This window comes from Drosophila subobscura, chromosome A (assembly GCF_008121235.1).
Source record: "Drosophila subobscura isolate 14011-0131.10 chromosome A, UCBerk_Dsub_1.0, whole genome shotgun sequence".
NCBI classification, from domain to species: domain Eukaryota; kingdom Metazoa; phylum Arthropoda; class Insecta; order Diptera; family Drosophilidae; genus Drosophila; species Drosophila subobscura.
Genome location: NC_048530.1, coordinates 3,539,079 through 3,561,357, shown reverse-complemented (window position 1 = coordinate 3,561,357; position 22,279 = coordinate 3,539,079). Strand labels below are relative to the sequence as shown.

Genomic DNA, 22,279 nt, shown 5'->3' with positions numbered 1-22,279 from the left:
ATCGACATTTTTATGCAACTTTTCCGGCGTCTATCGTGTGTCCTGTGTCCTGTGTGCTGTGTCCTGTGTCCTTTACTCTACTTAATTTTCTATTATGATCTTTGGTAATTGCAGCCATGAAAGTATATTATGAGCAAATGGCTGCGGGACCTGTGTGCGGCGAGTGCTTCTGGCGCTGGAATTCGCCTTCATTTGTTTGGGCCATGGCAAGAGGAATCGAATCATAAAACATGTTTACATCAGTACATACATCCGTACATCACTATGTACGCTTTTATGTAGCTGCCAAAGGGGCAAGCGGAGGCCTGCCACAAATTCAAAAATTGATTGAAGCGTTGAGGGCTGTCCGTGCGGAGCTCCATAAGTGTAACCACAGATATGTTGGTAGTACCCCTCCTCCCCTCCCCCCCTAATACACCCACTCTGCCACCCCCTGGCTACACTCACACCTGCGCGTGGAAGCCGGCGACTGCAGGGCCATGATTCAGGGAATGATTCTCTGCGTTTATTTCCTTTGCATGAAGCAGGGGGCGGAGTGCCAGTGCGAGGGCTACAAAAGATACAGCTGCACGTGTGTGTGTGTGTGTGTGTGTGTGTGTGTGTGTGACACAGGGACAGGAACACAACATGCAACACAATAAAAAATAAATACACAGACGGCAGCAGGAGCAACTGAATGAATGAATGGAAAAAAGGAAAATAAAAAGGGAAAATACAAAACGTGTGCGGCACGGAAAGGCAAAGCCGAATCAGGCGATTGTCTCTCCTTGTTGCCAGCTGCCACTGGTGCCGGAGGGGGGTGGGGGGCAGGCGGTGGCAAAACGCACTCCAGGACGTGGCAGGACACGGTCTACAAAATGGATGAGCGTGGTGGCAACGAGCGTTAAGTGGTTGCCTGTTTGTCGCTCGTGTACTTGGAAATGTTTTACAAATGCAACGCGGGCCAGACGAGGGCAAGGAATAAATACAAATATCGAAATCTACTCGGAACTCAGTCGTGCCACCCCCACCCCCAAACCCAAACCCAACCTCCACCCACAACCCACCCACCAGCTGCCGCGTCAGCTGTTTTCAGCCCCCGAGAGTCAGCTGCTGTCGAAAGTGCGCTAATTTAACGATTCACGCAGCAACGAGGGATGGCATATCCCAGGGGTGAGGGGGAGTTCCTCCAGATGTCAGACAATTGCATGACTCATGCGCCAAGCGAGGGTGGCCATGGGCTGGTGGGGGTGTTGTCCGAGAGCGCTCATAAAAACTAAACAACAAACAAAACAAAATCGAAACTTGAACTAGAGCATAAAGGCGGAAGGAAGGGGCAGAAGGCAGGCAGGGGGTGCTGCAGGGGTGGCTGCATAATGAGTCATAGCCCAAAAAAAAAGCAAAAGCTGAATTATTTATTAGAAATATTTTACCAAAGCCTCAGGGCAGTGCAAACAGATAAAAAAAGTTAAAGAAAAAATAAATACCAAAAAAAAAGGAATAAAAATTATAATTATAATAAAAAATAAAATATAAACATAAATTTAGATTCAATTCCATTTCAATTGGAGCACCAACATGTTAGCTTTTAGCACAAATGGAAGACATTTATTAATTTATAAGAATTAAATTTTAATAAATTTATTTTAACATCAACTTTTGTTGGCAAAAAACTTCTAACTGTTGGAGTTGGTTTTTGATACATTTTTTGCTGAAAAAAATAATAATTTGCGAGCTGCGAATTTGTGGAAATTACAAATGAAAATATCGACGAGCTGCTGAGCATAATTTGTGCTTTCATTGATTGATTGATTGTCTGAGCCTAAACATAATCTTTGCCATTATATTTCTGGGTTCCAGGTACGAACATTTTCACCTTTTTGTTTGTTTGATGGAGAAATGATTTTCAGCCTCTAATCAATGTGGGAGTTCCCGTTGCCATCTGATTGAAAGATTTTGCTGTGCGCAACTCAATGGGATTCTGCCTGAGATCTTTCATGTCCGACCACAAAAATATTTCATATGCAGGAGGCAGCCCCCCACTCCCTGCCTCGTGCTCCTCCCTCCCTATTCTAGGAAAACTTTTCCGGCTTATCTAAATGCCATTTTATTTCTTTGCTGCTGCTGCTTCTGCTGCTTCTGTGCTTGTTCTTGTTTATCTTGCAGATACATCTTTGGGGGGAACATTCTGCGGTCAGAAGTTGTCAGTTGATAAAAATGCTGCAGGGGAGAGAGGGAGTCGGAGAGGGAGAGGGAGAGACGAAGGAAATAGAGTCAACGATGGCCAAGTGGAAGTGGAAGCCCAAAATCCACTTTGGCTAAATGTAAATATTAAATTTGCGCATCAAAATAATAGCATGAGCGGAGGGACAGAGAGTGGAGACGGGTTGGTAGGAGACGGCAGGCCGATGGACAAACTAAACCAATCGCCCAGTAACTGCCGAAAACTAAAGTGAATTCTCACAAAGGTCTCACGAACGGGCGGAAGGAGAGGAAGAGGAGACAAGCAGGGCAGAGGGAGCGGCGGACATGAGCTCGTCGAGCCATAAAAAGCTGACTGCGGCAGAGACGATGAAGTGCCAGCAGCGCCGTAACGAAGCTCCCGCCCGAAGCTCGCACTCGCACCCGAACCCGAATCCGAATCCGCCGCAATTGACGCGTCCACGTCCGCGAGGGCAGAGCGGGAGCAGCAGCAGCAGCAGCAGCAGCGGCAGCGGCAGCGGCAGCACAAAAAATGTAAGGAAAGTCGACTCCATAATAATTTTATGCGCTTCCAAAAAACTTCCGTTCAGTCATTGCGTTGTGTTTCCTGTCGCGGACGAGGGCGAAGACATCGCACATGGTTTACTCCTCGCTGCTGCTGCTCCTTGGAGCTGAGCTTAGAGATGGCAAAAGGGACCAAAGTCACGAGCATAAATGCTATTTTATTGGATAGTTCGCTGCCTTGTCTACAGCTTTCGTTTGTTTTGCTATACATATGTATATGTATTTTTGTATTCAATTGAAATGTAGTTCAATCTCATCTCTCCACTCTCTCCCTTCCCGCTGCTTGAAATTCGGTAACCAAATTGCCGTAGACATTTTTTTGGTGGATATTTTCTCTCCTTTCCTCGCTTTTGGTTCAGATATTTTCAGTTTTTTTTTGCTGCCTGCTTCACTTTGCTGCTGGAACGTCAAGCTCTTCCTTTATGGTTCCTGTTCGGTCGCTGCTTTCGGCTTGATTTTTCCCCTTTCCGAATGCGCGGGTGTGCGTGTGTGTGTGTGTGTGTGTGTGTGTGTGTGTGTGTGTGTGTGGAGTGGTTGCTGAATGAATGAATGAATGTTCAACTGTCACTTCCGTGAGGCGGGGTGGGGTTGCCGCTCACACCACAAGCAGGAGGCACTGGCAACGGCAAGGAGCGAAGGGTTGCACGCGGGCGGCAGCAACAGCAGCGACAACGCGTCAACATCGAGGAGGAGTTTGGCCAACTCGAACTCGAAGCTGCTGATACTCTGCTCAGCTCACAGCGGACATTTGTTATACAATTTATTTGCTGCATTTGCAGACCGAAAGAGAAGTGTTCCCAGGCAGCTCCGGCTGCTCCAGCTGCTCATGGCATCGATGGTGCCCTCCCCTGGGGGCAGTGTATAATGACATATTCAAGCGCAGCGCAAAACTTGACGACGCCCCAAAGGAGTGTGCGGGGTGCGGGGTGCGGAGTGTGGCTGTGCCACAGCCAAGAAGCTGCTTGCGGGTGGCAGGGTGGCAGGGAGGGCTAACAGGAAGTGGAAGCGTTGCCAGACATTTTGACAAAGCTGACGACAAGGACATACACTTGTAATAACATGAAAAGGATATTGTAAAACATTTTCATAAGTTCCTTGCAATTTCTTTGGCTTTGCCTTCGACTTCGACGTCGACCTCGACTTCAGGCGCGAAAAACATTCAAGGGAACGGCAATCAAGGGTGGAGCTCCGCTCGAGCTTCCGGCCCACAGCTGGGGTCAGTTCTGCAGCAATTAACATTTTGTGCACCATTCTGTAGCACGCATTTGGGGGCAGCTCTCATCTTCCCCTTTGTGCGCTTGCACTGCCTTATCGACTGGTCCGCTGGTGCCCTTCTTTCCTTTGCCAGTTTCCTGCCATGTGGCACACATTTCGCTTTGTGCGGCCACTCAATGGATCGACAATAAGGAAATTTTATGCCCATTTGAGTTCAGTCTTGGCTCGCCTCCCCTCGCTCCCCCCCGCTCCCCCTTGAGCCCAGTTTTGTGGACTAATTTGATGTTTGTCCCCATTCCGCGTGGCCTGTTTTTGTTTTATTTGTCTGATTTTTGGGCCGCCTGCCAACCGGCTGCAAGGGGGTGGCCCAAAAACGGCATCACACATGGCCCGTCCCCCCCCACCCTGCTCTTCCCCCTGCCTCCCTGCTCTGCTATTGACTTGAGGAGGGGCAGGCACACTTCGATCGGCTGCTGCTGCTGCTGCTGCTCCTGGCCCTGGCACAACTTTTCCCATCAATGACTATTAATTGGCATTCTCGATGGGATCTCTCGCCGGGTGGCTGCGGCCTGCTTCACTTGCATTAAGGCGGCGCCATTAAAGCTCATCAGAAATGCAGGCCAAGCCGAGGGGGTGGAGTGGGGGGGGGTGGCGTGGGGGGAGGGCACTTTAAAAATGCCGCTCTCATAGATTTTCATTTTCCATTTGCAAAGAGCAAAGTGCTGCTGCCGCTGCCTCGCTGCTGCCTCGCTGCTGCTTTTGGCTTCACTTATTCCTCTTTTTGTTTCTTTTGGGGTCAGGCCACAGTCGCCCCCCCAGTCGCCCGCCTGCCCGCCTAATGATGATGGCTTGACAAATATTTATTGCTTAAGCATTTGAGTGCAAATATTTTAATTAGTCTGGCGACAAGACAACAAGCCATGGGCAGGGGCGCAGCGACGGAGGTCATGCTGGAAAAGAAAGGAACGAAGCGGCAGGCAGGCGGCAGCTGATGGCTGGATGGCAGCTTAGACGGGTGGCCGGGGGGGGGAGGCTGGGGCTGATGCTGAGGCTGCAGACTGGAGACGACTGATGAGGCTTAATGAACTGCAAAGCGGCTTTCAATTGTCTTCAATTAACCAAATTAACCAAGGGATAAATTGTTTTCCCTTCCCCCCCGCACTGTCTGAACCAATTAGCTGAGGGGGAAAGCCCCTCTGGCACCACGAGGAATATTTTTAGATGTTTTAAGGTAAAAAATATTTAAAAATCGAATGAAAATGTGGCCGCTGCTTGCCACAAACTCTTTTCCCTCTGAAAGTTAATGCGAAAATCGTGTTTGGTATTTGTTAAAAAGAGAAGAGCAAGCCCCAAAGGGTGCCAGGGGGCTGCGGCATGCCTCGCCATGGGGAGCCGTCGCCAGTCAAATCAGTGGCAAACTGTCAAAAAGGACTGACAGGACTCTCAAGGTGAGGCAGCGGCCCCGAAACATAATTTGTGGCATGCAAAGAACTAACAGAGCGACAGCAGCAAAAAACAAAGCAAGAAACCGAAACTAAAATTGAAAAGCAAAAGGAAAAGAACAAAAAGGAGAAATAAGTTTCGACATGCTGACGAGGACGCGTCAAAACGAGCCAAAAGCGGGCGGAGGCCGTGCCACGGCACTCAATATCTGCAACAACTGGGAGCCACAACAGCAAACTTGCGACACGAGCATGTTGCACTTCCGCTCCCTGCCCCTGCCCCCTGCCCCCCGCTGAGCGCCTGTCGATTGGTTCAGACATTTGCAGCAATTTGCAGTGCCAGCAAATTGGGCCAAATTGTAAAATCCAAAAAAGCAGCCAGCACACACGGAGCAAGGAATGCAACGACTGCGGGGATACCCTTTGAATACTCTGCGAAAATATACATGACGAAAGGCAGCGCCCAGACGTACAGGGTACAAGCAGGTGCTGCAGAATGGCTGCTGGCAGGCTTGAGGTTGGGCCAGCAGCCAGCAGCCTCGAGCCCCGAGCTAAAACTTTTCTCTGAGCCCCTTCTTGGTCTCCCTCTTTCAATGACAAGGGACAGGTGCGTGCTCTTCGCTGCATCTGTGAGCTACAGATACCCAGCCTCCGCGCAGCTGTGCAGCTTCTGGTGCCCAGTGGCAGTGGCAGTGTCCGTGTGGCATCATCATTGACACTGCAGCCGCAGGGGCAGATCGAAGCCACAAATACTCGCAAACGCTGAGTGAGGCGGACAAAAACTTGTTCATATATTTATACAATTCTCTTCCGTGCTTCTTTGTTTGTTACTAAATGGCCTGCGACGGCGGCTAATCGTTTCTTGAGGTAATCCATAAATCATGCAGAAGTAAGAAGAGCGAAACGATGGGCAGAGCGAGGGGCAGAGGCAGAGGCAGAGGCAGAGACTCTTCAAACAAACAAAAAGGTGAACTGGAATATCGGTTTGATGGACTGTTACGAAAGTCAATCAACTGTGGCAAAACATTTACCAGGAAAAGCCTCTAAATGCATTTCGTTTTTGTTTGCTTTCACATTTATGGCGGAATATTTCGAAGACAACGAAAAGTAGCTTCGAAATTCTCAACAATTCTGCAAATAAATGGAAGATTCTCGCACGTTAATCTGCCATAATTTGTGTGGTTTAAAACTGCTTGAAGAACCAAACTGCATTGTTCAATGTTCTGTGGGGGAATCTGCGACCAATGAGAGACAGAAATCTGCACCAATTAATCCTCAGCAAAATGTCAGAGGCCCAAGACTGCGGCTGAACCTTTGCCGGAAGGCGTGTGGCCGCTAACTGTATTTAATAAACAAAAGCAAAAACTGCACAAAGCCAAAGAAAATGTCAAAGTTGAGCAAAAAGTGCAGCAGCTGCTCTGCGGTTTGGTTTTGAAAACACAAACAAAAATACGAATAAACTATAATAAAATATCCAACAATTGTGTGGCTAATATACATATATTTTTAACAGTAATAAAAACAACACAAAGGCTACTCACAGTCGCTGTAATATTTGAAGTTTTTTTATATCTTTTCGTTGCCGATTTATCAGTCTGCGTGGAGGACTTTGTAGATCTTTATGCCGGGACAATTGCGTGCACTCGGGCACTGCATAATATATCTCCCTCTCTCTCTCTCTCTCTCCTTTTCTTCCTCTATTTGTGTTATTTTTAATCCATTTAACTTCACTTTTTCCTTCACTGGTAATCCACACCAAAAAAAAAAAAGTGTATTTCTTTTTTTTGGGTTTTTGCACTGATGTTTATTTGTATTTACCTTTCTGGCAATTATTTGGAATCTTTGCAGCAACAAAACAAAATTATAAAAAAATTACACCAATGCTGCACCGCACTGGCATTTGTTTATTTTTGAATGCCGAGGTTCGTTCTTTGGTTGAAATCTTTCCACTTTTCGCTGAGATTTGAAGCTCTCTCAAATTTCACACAATTATCCAGACATGCAGATTCACTTTTGGCAATAGTTTTCTCTTGATTTGCAAGTTTTTATTTTGTTGGTTTAGAAAATGAAATCTTCATTCACGAATGTTTTCCATAAGCTTCACGATAAACACGACGAAAATGCTTCGAATGCACCCGCAGCCCGTAACGTGAATGGACGTGTCTCGACCATGTCACTGACCTGTTGCCAAGCCAGAGACTTATATTATTTTTATTTATTTATTTCTTTAAATTGGTGGGGTTTTTATTTTATTTATTTTTTGCAAATAATTTTCGAGATTATTGTGGGAAAAGAAACTTCTGCCCGACACTGCGTTGTGTTCTCGTCGATTGTCGGTTTTGTTTTGAACCAAAAATTATTGTGGATGCGGTACGATACGGCGACGAATGAATGCGTTATTCCCTTATCATGGGAAGGGACGGAAACAGAGGATGGAAAATAAGGTGTCGACAACGGGTAAGTACGTCACACAAAATTCAGGCTTGCAATGTAAATTACACCCTGCGATTTTCATCCCCCGTGATCGAACACGTTGAGGTGGGCTGCGTGAGACTTTGAAATGTTGCTGCGGCTTCTTTTGCTCGCTGCCCATACCTTGGCATGGCCCGTAGGTTCGAGGTTTGAGTTCGTCTGAGCTCATTTTTGCGTTAAGCGAGCGAGTTTCTATGCTTCAGGTTCGATGCCAACGTGCCTGATTCAAAACACATGTTGCATGGCAGATCGGTTGGACAGCTGTTGGGCCACTGTAAGACCACTGTTAGAACGCTGTTAGTGGCGGTTTTTGGTTTCTTGTGCAAACGATAAGAAATTGATAAGGAATTGGTGGGGAGGAAGGAGCAGTGGATGAAACTTAAGTGATGGTTTTTGCTCTTGCTATCGCTCTCTGCTTTCGCTGGCCATCTGGCAGGGGTTGTGGACCTTAATTGCCAACTGATTTGCTGTTAGATGCGCCACTTTCCGCGCCGCAGCGAAGTGTGGACCACCAACAACTGGCGGAGCTGCAGAGGTCAATGCTGTCATGACACCTCCACTGCGGCAGCAGCAGCAGCAGCAGCAGCAGCAGCTGTTCTCCTTTTTGGCAAATCACCCACATCACTCTACCCGACCCTACCCTGCCCCTTGCTCTTTGGCAATCAGCGTGGCTCCGCTCAGGTAAGCAGTGCTCCCCCTTCCCCTTCTCTCATTTAAGCAGTGCTCCTTCTCAGCATCCACTCAGGTAAGCAGTGTGCTCTGCCTCTGGCCTAACCTCTGGACAGCAACATATGGTGCACCTTTTTGAATATTATGGGAAGTAGAGCTTTGTGGGAAGTGGAGCTTTGATCAACGATCGATCGGACTTGGACCATATCCCATTCGATCTGGCGCTGTGGGAGCCAAAGAAGGTTTCCTATGCCTGGCGTACTTGTTAATCAATCGACTGCATGATGAGTCGATTCGGAAATGCTCCATAATTGAATCGATACACAAAGGCAGAGAGAGAGAGACTCTGCCGGCGGGGGGAGATGTGAGATTGCAGCAGCAGCAGCAGCATCGGCAGAGACATTTTCGTAGACCCGAAAATAAACAACTTTTTCGTTTGTGGAGGAGTGGCGGGGGGGTGAAATTTATGGCACGATTGCTGTGAGCGCAATTTAAACTACGCGTGTGAGGGCGGGCGTGAGTGCGAGAGAGCGGGAGCGGGAGACAGAATTCTTAGCGGCTGCGGAGGCGGGGGCGGTGGCGGTGGCGGCGTCGTGATGAAGTGTCGGGGGGCCGCAGCGTTGCGCTCTTTTCCAATTTTCTGCTTATTTCGGTTCGTCTCTTGGCGTTGCTTTCTTTCGGGGATATTTTTCTCCGCCGTTCGCCTGCTTCGTTCTCGATGGGTAATTATCCCGTAATTTATTGCCGCCGCATGGGAATATCAATGCGTTTCTGTGCTCTCCTCTCCTTCACTCACTTAGCTCTAAATTTACCCAAACAAAAAAGAATAAAAAGCGACAGAGCGAGATGGATGCACATGTGTGTGTGCCTCTCGCTCCCTTATCTGCTTGCGGATAAGAAAATCCATTTCCAATCGCGGCCTGGCTACCAGTTTTCCATTTGCATTTCCATTTCCATTTCCATTTATTGTTTATAAACAATCTCAGCGCCATGTATCATAAAGAAGAGCCAAAACCGATAGCAAGGAGCAGCAGAGATCTCATAAATTTGGGACCTACTACCAGATAGAGTTCCACCGAAGAATGGAAATATTTCCAGTTAGAAATAAATACATAAATAAAATTAAATACTCTTTTCGAACGGGAACTATTTGCTGTAATTGATGGAAAAAACTCTCCTTCGCCGGCACAGAAATTTCCCTTTGCTGGCAGCATTCACGGACTTCCCTTTTCGCTTGAGAGAATATTTCCCGCCTGTGTTGAAGCTGAAGCTTCGTACTTTTCCCGGCAGATTTCTTGGGAATTTGTTTCTTGGAGTTCCCATCTCGGGGCGCTGAATTCCCCATGAACTTTCTCAAGTGATTTCCTTTGTCCGCAGCTGTCACTGGCGCTCTTTAATCTATTGTTAGAGCACGCAAACGGTCCTTAACGGTCCCCTGCCCACTCGAAGTCAATTTCAATTCCATCAAATCAAATCGGAATCCTTTCCGTCAGAGTCCCCTGTCCCCCATTCGCTCCCCATCATTTAGTTGACAGTTTTTGCCGCTCATTAAGGGGGGTTTTTCGAATGAATACGAGGGTTACGCCGTAGAGCACCCGGCCCCACTCTCCACTCGCCACTCGCCATGGCAACTGCATTGTCGAGAGACGTCACTTCCTCTCCCGGGGCCCAGTCTCTGCGTTTCATCTGTCGTGTCGCTTTTCTTTGCTTTACGTTTTCCTTCGCTTTTCGCTGTTGCTAGCCTGCCGGTTTTGGATTTTCCATCATTGTTGCCTGGCTGCTAAATATAAGCACCAGACGTGCAAGTTACACTCCCTGATCTGCCCCCACCCAGGCAGCAGAGCACAGCCATCCGAACCATTCCGATCCAAAGTCCAGGGTCCCCCCAGTCCCCCTCCCGGACAGCTGTACGTCGGCCGGCTCTTGGCACGCTTCTCCGCTATATCCACTCTCGATTCCCCGCACTCCGTGCTCCAACCCCCCACCAAAATGGTATTCAAGGGCAGACACCGCCAATCTGCAGAATCCATTGCCAGTCCCCAGTCCCCAGTCTCCTCGAACTATTTTTGAACGTCCGGCTTTTGGCACCACGTTGCTGCTGCTTCCCCCTGGAAGTTTTTTGTGCACACTCCTCGTACTCCTTGTACTTTCGAAGGGATATCCAGGACAAAGTCAGCGATTTTTCTTGCACAGCGAACTTTGCTTTAATTAATACAAAATTCGTAATTGAACAGCTGATTTTTACTGGGATTCCCATTTAATTTTTATGCTCGTCGCTTGCCTTGGCAGAGGATATCTCCGGTCGAGATTCGATCAATCTAATCGGATGCATAGCGCCCCCTCCCCCACAGCCCCTGTCGCTTCACAAACAAACCTGACAACCCTGACAACCCTGACACCCCTGACACCCCTGGTTCCAGTGCCAGTGCCATCATCCATGGCAGCGTCTCTTTTTATGTGTGTTTACTGTGAAATTTATTTTTAATTTCGACGACGCGCTGTGCCTCCCCCCCACCTCCACCTCTTGGTACCCCTGGGCGCCTTGCTGCCAAAGTAACTGTACAAAAAAAACAACAAGAAACAAGAACAAAATGGAAAAGGAAAGGGAAAACATTTAAACAGGATGCAGTGCCGTCGGGAAATGGTGCGGGGCGGGGCGGAACGTTGCGGGACGCTGCCAGAGTTTGTCCCACCCAAAGCGAGCGCCAAGTCATGCCCAAGCTGGAGATGAAATTGCTTAAAAATTGCCAGACAGTGCAAATATGTTCCAGGGATGGTCGCACACCAAACGGCGGGGCTGCTAGCCCCCAGTTGCAGGCACAGCCACAAAATCCCCAGCCTCCCCCTGCAGTTGACAGCGGCGGCGGCAGCAACAAATAGTTTTTCTGCCTCCCAAAAAAAAAACCAGAACAGAAAAATAACGAGAAGGAGCAGCCAGTTAGCTGCGAAGATTTTGATGCTCTCACACAGACTGATTCGATGCGAAAATTAGCCAAAGGATTCCAAAAGATTTGTTTAACAACCAGAAATATTTCTATGGAAAATGTACAAAATCTTTCGGTTTTAAACTGGTTTTTACACAGAGTTTGAGGCTGCTGATCCGGGATATATTCCACTCTGAACCCACTGAAAACTTTCTTCTCCTTTGATAAGAAGATTCGATGTACCCTCCCCAAGGGTATCCCCACATACGTGGTATATAAAATGAAATAAAAATATAACGAAATGCAAAGCGAAAGAGATCAACTCGGAGAGACGACCCCAGAGCAGGCAGCACCCCTCGCCGCACTCCCTCCGCCCTGCAACGTGCTGCAGGCAGGCAGGCAGGCAGGCAGGCAGCTGTCAGTCTGGGGAGCATTAAAATGCAGAAGCATTTCATTTGCCGCCGTCGCAGACGAAATTCAAAATCAGCAAATTACGTGCCAGGCGGCGGAGAATGGCGTCCCATGTAACTAACACTTTGCCAGTCACCTCTCCCCCGTCACACACAGAAGTCCCCCCAACTACAGAGAGCCAACCCCCAAAAGACACCCAGCTCAATGGGTTGTGTGCTCGCCTAAGACGACATGTAATTATCGTTCAAACGGGAACACCAAAAGGAGAGAGAGAGAGGAAGAGAGAGAGCGAAAAGAAAGTGCAAAAAGGGTTGGCAAAGAGAAGAGTGACAAAAGTAAACAGCCGTTAGGTCAAACAGTGACTTGGAATCACAGTGAATTGATGGATAAAATTGCCAAAGAGTTAGATGAAGAAAAGGCGAGAAGAGAGTGCACAAAAAGAGCCAAGAAGGGCAGAAAAAGAAGACGAAAAGCAGGCTAAAACGTGATTGAAGCAACGTTAAGCGTGAATGGTTCACAGGAGTCACAGTCAGCTGATTTTCAGAATCCTTTAAAGGATATTTCAATCATTCTTTGCCTCGAATACATCCCTGCAGTCACTGCTTAAGCTTGTGACTTGTAACCCGAGTAGAATTTTCGTCGTCGCTCTCAGACGACTTTCCCCAGCCCACTCTGGGCAAAGGGCTTAATAAGCCCAAATGGAAAGCAGCTTCGATTCCTGGCCGCAGCTGCTGGTGGAGTGGCTGGCACTCTGCCCCCACAGCCATTGCCCCCCAAACGGAATTGTTTGTTAATGAAGTCAGAGGCCCAGTCTTAGTGCTTCCCCCGCAACCGTTTCCAGAGAGAGAGAGCAAGAGCTGGAGCGGGCAAGTTCGGGTGGGGGACATTGGCCTCGCGTACGTGTTGGTGTTTTTTCTTTGGCCTCCTCCCCCCTGGCCAAGTTCATTTGAATTTTTGCCCCATTCCTGTCCGAGCTGTCCAGCCAACTCTTGACGATTACTTTCGCTGTCTAAATAATTTGCACAAAAAATAAGAGCAAAGAAAACAGAGAGAAAGGAAAATAAGCCACACGCGGCTCGACGCTTACAGTACCCTGGTGCAGCGATCGTCGGAGTGGATGGTTAAATTATGAGTCGGCCGCGTGCATAGAAAAAGATCTGGAGCAGCGCAGTCGGCGCATGCGAAAGCTTCAAACCTTCGTGTGGCCTCGGCCCATGCACTGAGAACTGATGCAGCGGCCGCGAAGCACCTTCGTTTGTGGCCCATTCACAATTGCGCGTCTGCCCGCAGCAGCAGCGAAGCAAGAAACGTTTTCGAGCTTCGCGTCTGTCGCCTGCGCCCACAAGTGCAATGTGCCTGCCCAGCGCTGATCGAGCAAATTCTAAAACTGTTTTCACCTTTCTGCCCGTAGCGTCCTTCTGCAATGTCATAGCTCACCCTCGAGGGTATCAAATGGTAGAGAGAGCAAAAATACGTGTACGTACGGTTTTGTGTGGTACGGACGAGCGGCGGCTCAAGGTGAATGGCGCAACGGTAATTAGTTAAAAAGCAGCTGCCTGCGACTCGATGAGTCGTGACTGGCTGACTGGTTGCCCGGCCGACGTCTGTCGAGGATTGGCCATGGGTGTGTGCGGAGTGGGTAGCTCCTGCGGTGCGTGCACCGGTTTATAGCACGTTTGGGAGACACCCCCCCAACGGAGTTCGAGTTGGACCTGTTAATGGTGGGGTGTGGTATGTGGTGTGCACTTGACCGGCTGCCTACCCCGCCGCTCGTTCGTTCGTTCGCTCGTTCGCTCGCTCGTTCGTTCGTTTGACAAAAGTGAAATGTAAGTAATTAAAATTGGCAGCATTTTGTCCTGTGCATTTGTAACACGAAACGACGGCCGTCGAATGGACTCTCTAATCTTTTCTAAATTAAAACAAAAGCCTACAACATTCTGTGTACTTATAGCTCCCACACAGCCTCGCACTTTGCATCAGCAATTGTCCCACACACCATACCCAGACCCTATCAGACCCACTCTGATTGTGGCCCCCCCCCATACGAATGAGATCTGCGGCAAGTGCCTGTTCTGCTCTCCTCGCACTTTGGGTAATGAGAATGAGAGTGGTGATGGGGTGGCGGGGGACTGCGCTGTGATTATCAGAAATTTTCATAAAGAAATGGAAAATCGAAGTGGAAGAAGGAAAAAAAGATGAGTACAACACGCAGCACAAAAAACAAAAAAAATCCAAATACAAAAATTCTGAAATGAAAGCAAAGTGGCAGGCGGCAACGTGGTGAAGTGGCCTGGCAGTGTCTCAGCTCCCCAACCCCCCAGTGCAGCCTCCCCCAACCCAGTAACAGTCCCAGTGGCAGGCACTCAGATCCCAGTTCCCAGTTCCCAGTTTTCCATTCCATCAATGAGCTACGTGCCTTTTCGGCGATTTTGCAGCCTCTTCTCCCTCGAACTCCAAATAATAATAATAATAATGAATGGAAAACCAGAGTAAAAAACACACACAACAAATATATATCATAATAATAATATTAATGCAAGCGGCGAGGGAGAAAGGCGAGGAAAACCCAATAAAAAATGAAAAGAAAAGAAATCGAAATCGAAATCGTAATCGAAACAGAACGGAACGGAGTGAATGAATGGGAAAACGCCAACAAATTCTGGGCGTGCGAACGGTTGATGGTTGATTGAGGGAAATTGAATCGATTTGGATTATTATTGTTGGAATAACAACAACAAACTGATCAAAACAATAACAATTCGCGCGCGCATGCAGACATATTCTGGAATCAATCAATTTTTGAAATGTATTCCGTGGGGGAAACAATGCTGCAAAAATTCCAGGAAGATGCCAATGGAAGGCGCAGTATTTAAATTGCATTTTAAATATTATTAAAATTATTATTATACTAAGGGTATCTGAAACGATGCACAGAATAATAATGAATACAACAAATATTTGCAATAAATAAATAATGGAATAATAAATTCAGTGCCTAAGACAGAGACCCAACGAAAAGTAAAATGAAAATCACGAAAGAAAAAACTTGTACTCCCGGACAACCTCCACGAGAAATCCTTTTCCAAATGAATCATTTTTGCTATGAAAACTCCACTGAACTCCAATGCAATCATTTGTTTTCGAATGCGTCTCTCCCTCTCCCTCTCTCTTGCTCTCTCTGTGTGAGCAGCGAGTGGAAATGAATGATTGATCATATTAATAGATAACTCAATCAGACATTCATTAAACGAAAACAGCCAGCAACAATTTCCATCTTCCATCCAGAGTTCTTCAGCGTCTCGTGTGTGTGTGTGTGTGTGTGTGTGTGTGTGTGTGTGTGTGTTGCAGTTCTGCAGTTGCAGTGTGTCTGTCGTCTTGAGGAATGAATATTGTATGTATTCAACCATTGTGACACTCGCTGCGTAAAAATCATGTTAAATAAATGAAATTGTCATACTCGATGGGTGTGATGGCAGCAGAAAAGCCAAATGGGGAACTCAAAGTGACGACCAAGACGACGACAACGACAACGACAACGATGAAGATGCAGGGACAGACACAGAGCCAGACACCAACAGAGTTGGGGTTGGAGTTGGAGTTGGGGCTGGGGCTGGGTCGCTGCAGCTGTGGATGTAATGGTGTTGGAGTTGGAGTTGGAGTTGGGGCTGGGGTTGGGTCTGAGGCTGATGCTGGGGCGCTGAGAGCCTGAGTGTATGGGATGCTTGCTGCAGGCTGCAAGCTGACAATGACGTTGACGTTGTCGCACTGATGAGTTTCAATGAGTCAACTCAAAGCCTTCCCAGAGAGTTCCCCCCCGTCTTTTCCGAGAAAAATCTCTGTTCAATCTGAATCGAGCAAAAGCCTCCTCCAGCTCCAACTCCAACTCCAACTCCCTCTCCAACTCCAACTCCTTCTACAGCTGCTTTTTTTGTTGGTTTGTAATTATTGCCCGGCATTATCATTGCTGACTGATAAAAATAAAGTACAAGTAATCTCTCCCCCAGCCACGTCCAACCCCTTCGAAATTGTCAACCAACTTCAGTGTTCAGTGTGGAAGTTTTTTTTTATTTTTTCTTCTCGTTTCATTGAATTGCTTCATGCTCGGGATATTTATTGTTATTATTAGGCGACAGAGCCAAAGGGGCGATTGATACAGCCACGGAGAGAGGGGTCCAAAAATATATACATTTCGTTTGCTGTGTACAAATTTATGTGAAAATTCATAATTGGATTATGGCATTTGCTGGGAGCTCTTTGGTTAGCGGTCGGTCGTTGCCTTTGAGGGGGTCTCCAATCTCCAATCTTCAATCTCCAAACTTCACCTCTCTCTTTTTTTTAGTGTCCCATCCCCCTCCCCGTCTCTCCATCTCTATCTGTGCAAGTGACAATGAACTTGAAAATGTGGAAAAGCGCTTAAGGGGCCACCATGACGTTGCGCGTGGACTTTGTCTTGCGGTTTTTTCTCATTTTTCTCTTCTTCACTTTTTTTCTCTCTTTCATTTTTTTTTTTGCTTTCCTCACTCAATTTTCAATTAAGTTTTCCATGGCCACAAGGGGGAAGTGGTGTGGGGGGATCTAATCTGGCGACTGACAACTTTATTAGATGCTCCAACCCACACAGATCAAGTTTATAAATTAGCTTAAATAGTTTTTATCCTACTTTCCCCACCCAAAAGGAAAGCAACCAGTTTATCGGAGGATGTTTTGCTTTGCTCTCTTGTTTGCCGACTATTCGTTCAATTTGCAATGATTCTTTAAGTTTCCATTGAAGTTTGTCCTCCTGTTTTTTCGTTGTGGTTCAGAGCCTGGCTCTCTGCTACCGCAAAACGCAAAAATTCTGTCATGTATGGAAATCCCCATAAATCGCATGCATAAGCTCATTACACCAGGCTGCTTTTTTGTTGCATATTTATTTTGTGCATTTCTTTTGTATCATTTTAGAGAAATTGTTGAACCAGCTTGATGGCGCAGCTTAGCTGCTTGCTGCGCTGACTGCACCGATCTGTCAGCATATTTCTGTGTGTCTGTCTGTGTGTGTCTGTGTGTGTGTGTGTGTGTGTGTGCAAAGGAGGAGCAGCAGGGCAGCCAGCCACCCACCAACTTTTGTTTTATACGTAGATGAAATATGCATGTATTTAAATGCGTTACAATAAATTTTTGATTTATTTGCGACGCCACTGACTGAATTTTAAATGACAACGATTTATTTCAGATTTATACATAGCAAAATAATGGAAACCAAAAAACCAATAAAATAAAAAAACAACATACAAATCTGTTGGGTAAAAGGAACCTGAGGCAAACAATTTTTAAAGCAGCTGCCAATGCAAATTGAGTGAGTTCTGTGTGTGTCAGGACTGTACCTTGTGCTATATCGAAAATATATGTACATATGTACAAATGTATGTAATGTATCTACATATGTACATATGTATGTACATATATGTAAATGATGATTTCGATGCGTGTCTTTGTCCATCAGCTATTTTTGCATAATAGCAAAAGAACGCGACAAATTGGATGAATGAAAAATTGTTGGACATGTTTCATATGAACTTTTATTTTCATTTGATTTAATACGTTTGCAATTCAATTTATTTTGGCCTCGTTAGTTCGGCATCCATCGCTCCATCTTCAGCTGAATCTGAATCTGCAACTGAATCTGCAACTGAATCAGTGTTGTTTGTTGATAATTTTATAACTTTTTGCTGTTGTTGCTGTTGCTGATGATGCGACTGCTGCTGCAGTTAACTTTTAGTACAGCACTTGGCTTAGCTGGTAACTTAATTAGGCGCGGCATGCCACAAACGGGCTGCGAGTACGTACAACACCTAAGCGCAGCTTTTACTTTTGGCCTGGGAAATTCCGTGTGCACTTTGCGCAACTTTCAATGAAAACAACAAATTAACTGAGACAAAAAAGTGGCAGTGTGGTGGGGCGGTGTTGCCGCTTCCGCAGCACAAACAACAACAACAACAACAACAACTACAAATTATCAAAGCAAAGGCGCTGGAAGACCTACAGCAACAACAGCATAGAGGTGGGGGGTAATTATACCGTTAGTTGGGTCTCAGTTTTAACGCTGTTTTTGTTTTTTTCATAACTTTTGTTCACATGACAAAGTTTGTGTTTAGTTGGAGTTGAAAGGAAGCATCGAAAGTGTTGGGAAATCATATTCGAAGCCAACAGAATCCAAGATTATTTTTATTCGATTTTGCTTACACTTCAATCAGTGTAAGAGATGCATTTTGTAAAGAGATTAAGAGCTTAAAGAAAGCTCCAGGTAGTGCATTTGCCTGCAAAGATAACGGAAGCGAAGCCCAAAAACGTTTCTTGCTTCTCTGCCGCTGCGGGCAGCGAGCAATTGTGAATGGGCCACAAACGAAGGTGCTTCTCGGCCGCTGCATCAGTTCTCAGTGCATGGGCCGAGGCCACACGAAGCTTTGCAGCTTTTGCATGCGCCGACTGCGCTGCTCCAGATCGTTTGCCAGCCACAGAGCGCAGAACGAGCATTTAGAATGTAGATAACAAGTCAAAGTTGTCATCAATTTTGAGAGATATAAATCCCACTTAAGCCGAGATAACTCAACATATGCTAACCGCACAAAATCTGTGAAAGAAATGTTGGAAATAATCAACCACAGAGATCCCCCACACAACCCCCAATGCCACACGCACAGATAGAGGTAGAGTGGGAAAAGAGAGAGAGAGAGAGGGAAATCTTAAGTGCTTTTGTCTAAATATAAAACGAACGCCAGCAAGCCCAGCTTGTTGTTTAGTTATGTACATATCCACATACATTTGTACATACTCGTACATATGTAAATATGTACATACATATGTACATGGAGAACTCTTAACAACTCTCAGTCCTCAATGAGGATCGCGTCTCACTCCCTCAACATTTTCCGGCTCTCTCTTTCCCGCACTCTAACTCACTCCCTGGTCCTAAAAATAACTGCAAATTGTCTAGAATTTACAACAAACAGACAGACAGACAGACAGACAGACAGACAGACAGACAGACAAGACAGAGGGACGGACACTCACATTCTGAAAAGGGAAACCAGAAAATTTCTACTCGCCCGTTGAGTAATTCTACGAATGATCTTCTATGTCTGACTGTGTCTGGGAAATGGTTTTCCCTGCTTTGATGAGCATTAAAGACATCTAATGAGCATCATTAGTTTGTGTGTGTGTGTGTGTTGGGCCATATCTATGTGTTGTATCTACCACGGACACAAGAGCAGTGTGGGTCCAAGGCAGACGATAAGATTTGTTTGTAATGAACTGAAAAAGGTCGAGGAGACGTGTTCGTGAGCCAGGGAAAGGCAAGACGGCAAAGGATCTATGTATCTGGTTGCCCTTTTGCTTCTTTTTCGTTTGGGAAACAAATTTTCTGTTAATTTTATGTACCAGCTGTGGAGGCTGTGTTTGACTTTGATCGAAAGTGTTCTCACCAGCCGCAGCCCCACAGATCATCCGGGGTTTCCTTCTCCTTCTCCTTCTCCTTTTCCCTCTTCGTCTTTTATTTTCATAGATATGTCAATTGGCTTGGAAAGTTCCGAAATTTGAATGATGATCGAATGGGCTACGATTAGATCTTTGAGGCTTGTTTTTCCAATCACTCCTACAGAGGGTACAGTGCAGTGTCCGTGCTGTGTGTGCTGTGTGTGTGGGTGGAAGCGAACACCAAAGGCTACCTTCCTCAGTGTCTCTCTCTCTCTCTCTCTTTGGTTTGCTCTGATCATCTTTGACCTCTACCGCCATCAGTTTGGGCTATTCGGATCTTCCGGCCCCAGCTTGACATTTTTACGATCGCCCCTTTCTTGTTCTCGTTTCCAGCTTTATTGTCTCTCCCTCTCCCTCTCTCTCTGTCTCTCTCTTTCCCCTGTTCTGTGTGTGCTCTTTTGGGTTTGTTTTTCCACTGCCATTCGACAAAAATTCCATCCTTGATATTTTCATTAGTAATTAAATAAAATTTACAATAATTTCTGGCACACCTCTCTCTCGCTCTTTGGGTTTTCTCACACGCTTAACTCTTGTCGCTGGTCTCCGGGGGGCTATTAAATTCTATCTTGTCCGAGTGTCCCCACCTCCCCTAATAGTTGTTCTTTCTCCGCTTATTGTTATTACAGCACACACACACACACACACAGCTAGAAAGAGACAGGTAGATGGTTGAATTCACACAATAAACATTTGAAATCCCATTTCTGGTTCGAGTCTCTCGCTCTGGCCGCTCTCCTCCTCCAGCTTCCGCACCAGTTAAAAATAATGACAAATGAAATCTTGGAAAATCTCCAGCATAAAGCAAGAGGAAGAGGAAGAGGCGTCGGCAGTGGGCGGGGTGCGGATCTGCTTGGGCATAATTTTACTTGAAATATTACTTCAAAATATATTGAAAGATGCAACTCTTGGGCTGGATGATCCAAGACTTGAATGGGTAAAACACTTCAAGTACACTTGAGCGTAATTCCTAAATGTTTTTTAGATCATATAACAGCAGCACTCCAGAGTGATCTATGGGCCTAGTTCGAAGGGAATTGTATTACAGGAAAATATGCCAGAATGGACTCGGAACAGCTGTACAGCTCTAGCATTTTCTTAATTGAAATTCCAGCGATTTCTGCTCAAATATTTTTAGAAATTAGTCAGCTGCATTTGCTGCTGTTGAAAATGTTTCTGTTTAAGGCATCTTTCCATGCTATCTACAATCTGGAAGTCATCCCAAAGCGAGCCCCATCCATCATAATCTGGTCGCCGCCTCGACTGCCAGTCGCCGCATTCCTCGACTCTGTTCACAGTCAATTGGCAACCTTGTCCCGCTTGAGAATTGTTACAGTCTTGAGCCGCACAGGTGCCACTCCCCCAAAGCATTTCTTTGTTGTGCACGCCCCCGTTTGGAGTGTAGTAAAAGTTGTAAGACTTTTGCATAATTTGTAGGCCAGAAAAAGTGGGACTCAAGTGGAGCAAGAACTGGTAGCCAATCGGATCGGCTCTAACCTTGGCCGAAACGAAGTCAGTGGCATGTGGGAACCATCCGACCGATACAAAACTGTGTATCTGTATCTCTATCTTCGTGTATGTACGTGACTCTGTGGGAGCTACAACTAATTGTAGTCGCAGATTTTTGCCCATCGGCGGGGTGTCAATTAAATGCACTACGAGTAGGTGCAGCAGCCACATGTGCAGTGCAGCTGCCTGTCACATCCACCAGCACATCCCCAGCCAGAGGCTCGTTCGTTCTGCCTGGGAAGGGGCCACAAAGGTCAGTCTGGCCCAGGGACAGCGACAGCGACAGCGACAGAGAGGGAGTGGCTGTGGCTGTGTCTCATTTATGAACGCGAACAAGTGCACACTGCGATGGCAACAGCGATGGCATCCCATCAATGCACTTTATTCCATTTAGTTTTCCATTACAACATTTTCCTTACTACTCGTTGAAATATTTGCAGTTCTGCTTTGAGTTTCTCATTCAACGGCGATGGGAAAAAATGCAGACTAGCGACAATTCGTAATGCGATTAATGCGGCTGATTAAGTTTCGGCTCTCGGCAAGCAGTGCAGCAGAAGAGTCACAGAGGCTGCGGCACACACTGGACAGGGTCTTTATGAGGGAATTTCACCGGAAAATATCGTTTATTGCATTAAGAAATGTTCTCTGGTTTAATATAGATTTTAATTCTGCTAAATAATTATTGCAGAAGAATCGTTTTCCACACAACGCATGATACTTTGTTGAAAAAGGTGAAATAAAACTCCTCAAAGCTTCCTATTCGACACTTCGATAAGTGCAATTTCCTGAAATAAAGAGCTCAAAGTTCATTCAAAGAGTTTGACGGTCTAAAAATAAAATTCTTGCAAAAACGAATCCGATATTCGCTGTAGGAGCGGAGGGTAGATCTGCAATCGCTTAATTTCTTCTTATGGCGAGGCCTGTCCCCGGGTCCCGGGTCTCGTTTCGATGGGGAGAGAGAGCCCGAACAGCAAGAGGAACCTGAGACAGCTGCTGCGTGTCGCTCCCGGAGTTTGGGAGAGGGAGAGTGTGTGGAGATTGAAATGAGTGCAAACGCACGAACTGCATTCGTGGCTGGATTTCTTTTTCATCATCTTTACTCGATCCCGAGCCCGTTCTCGTTCCCGTTCCCGTGCCCGTTCCCTCTGCGCCGCCACTCTGCCGCTCTTCTTTTTCTCTCTGGTGCAATGTGCTGCATTTCCGGTAGCTGCAACAGGATCGACAGCGACAACAACAACAACAACAGCAACAGCAACAATAGTCCGACTCAAACTCTGTGCGTGTCTTACGCTTGTGCGTGTGTCTCATCGCATTGCATCGCACCCGATCCCCGCTGACCAAGAGCAATATTCCATTCCTTCCCCCATTCCATTCACACAGCCA

At 46.5% G+C, this 22,279-nt stretch overlaps 1 pseudogene; it reads right to left on the bottom strand.

The window, feature by feature from the left end:
* LOC117893158 overlaps positions 1–16,098 on the bottom strand; it is an 84,057-nt pseudogene extending 67,959 nt beyond the window's left edge.
* Between the last annotated feature and the right edge of the window lie 6,181 nt (positions 16,099–22,279).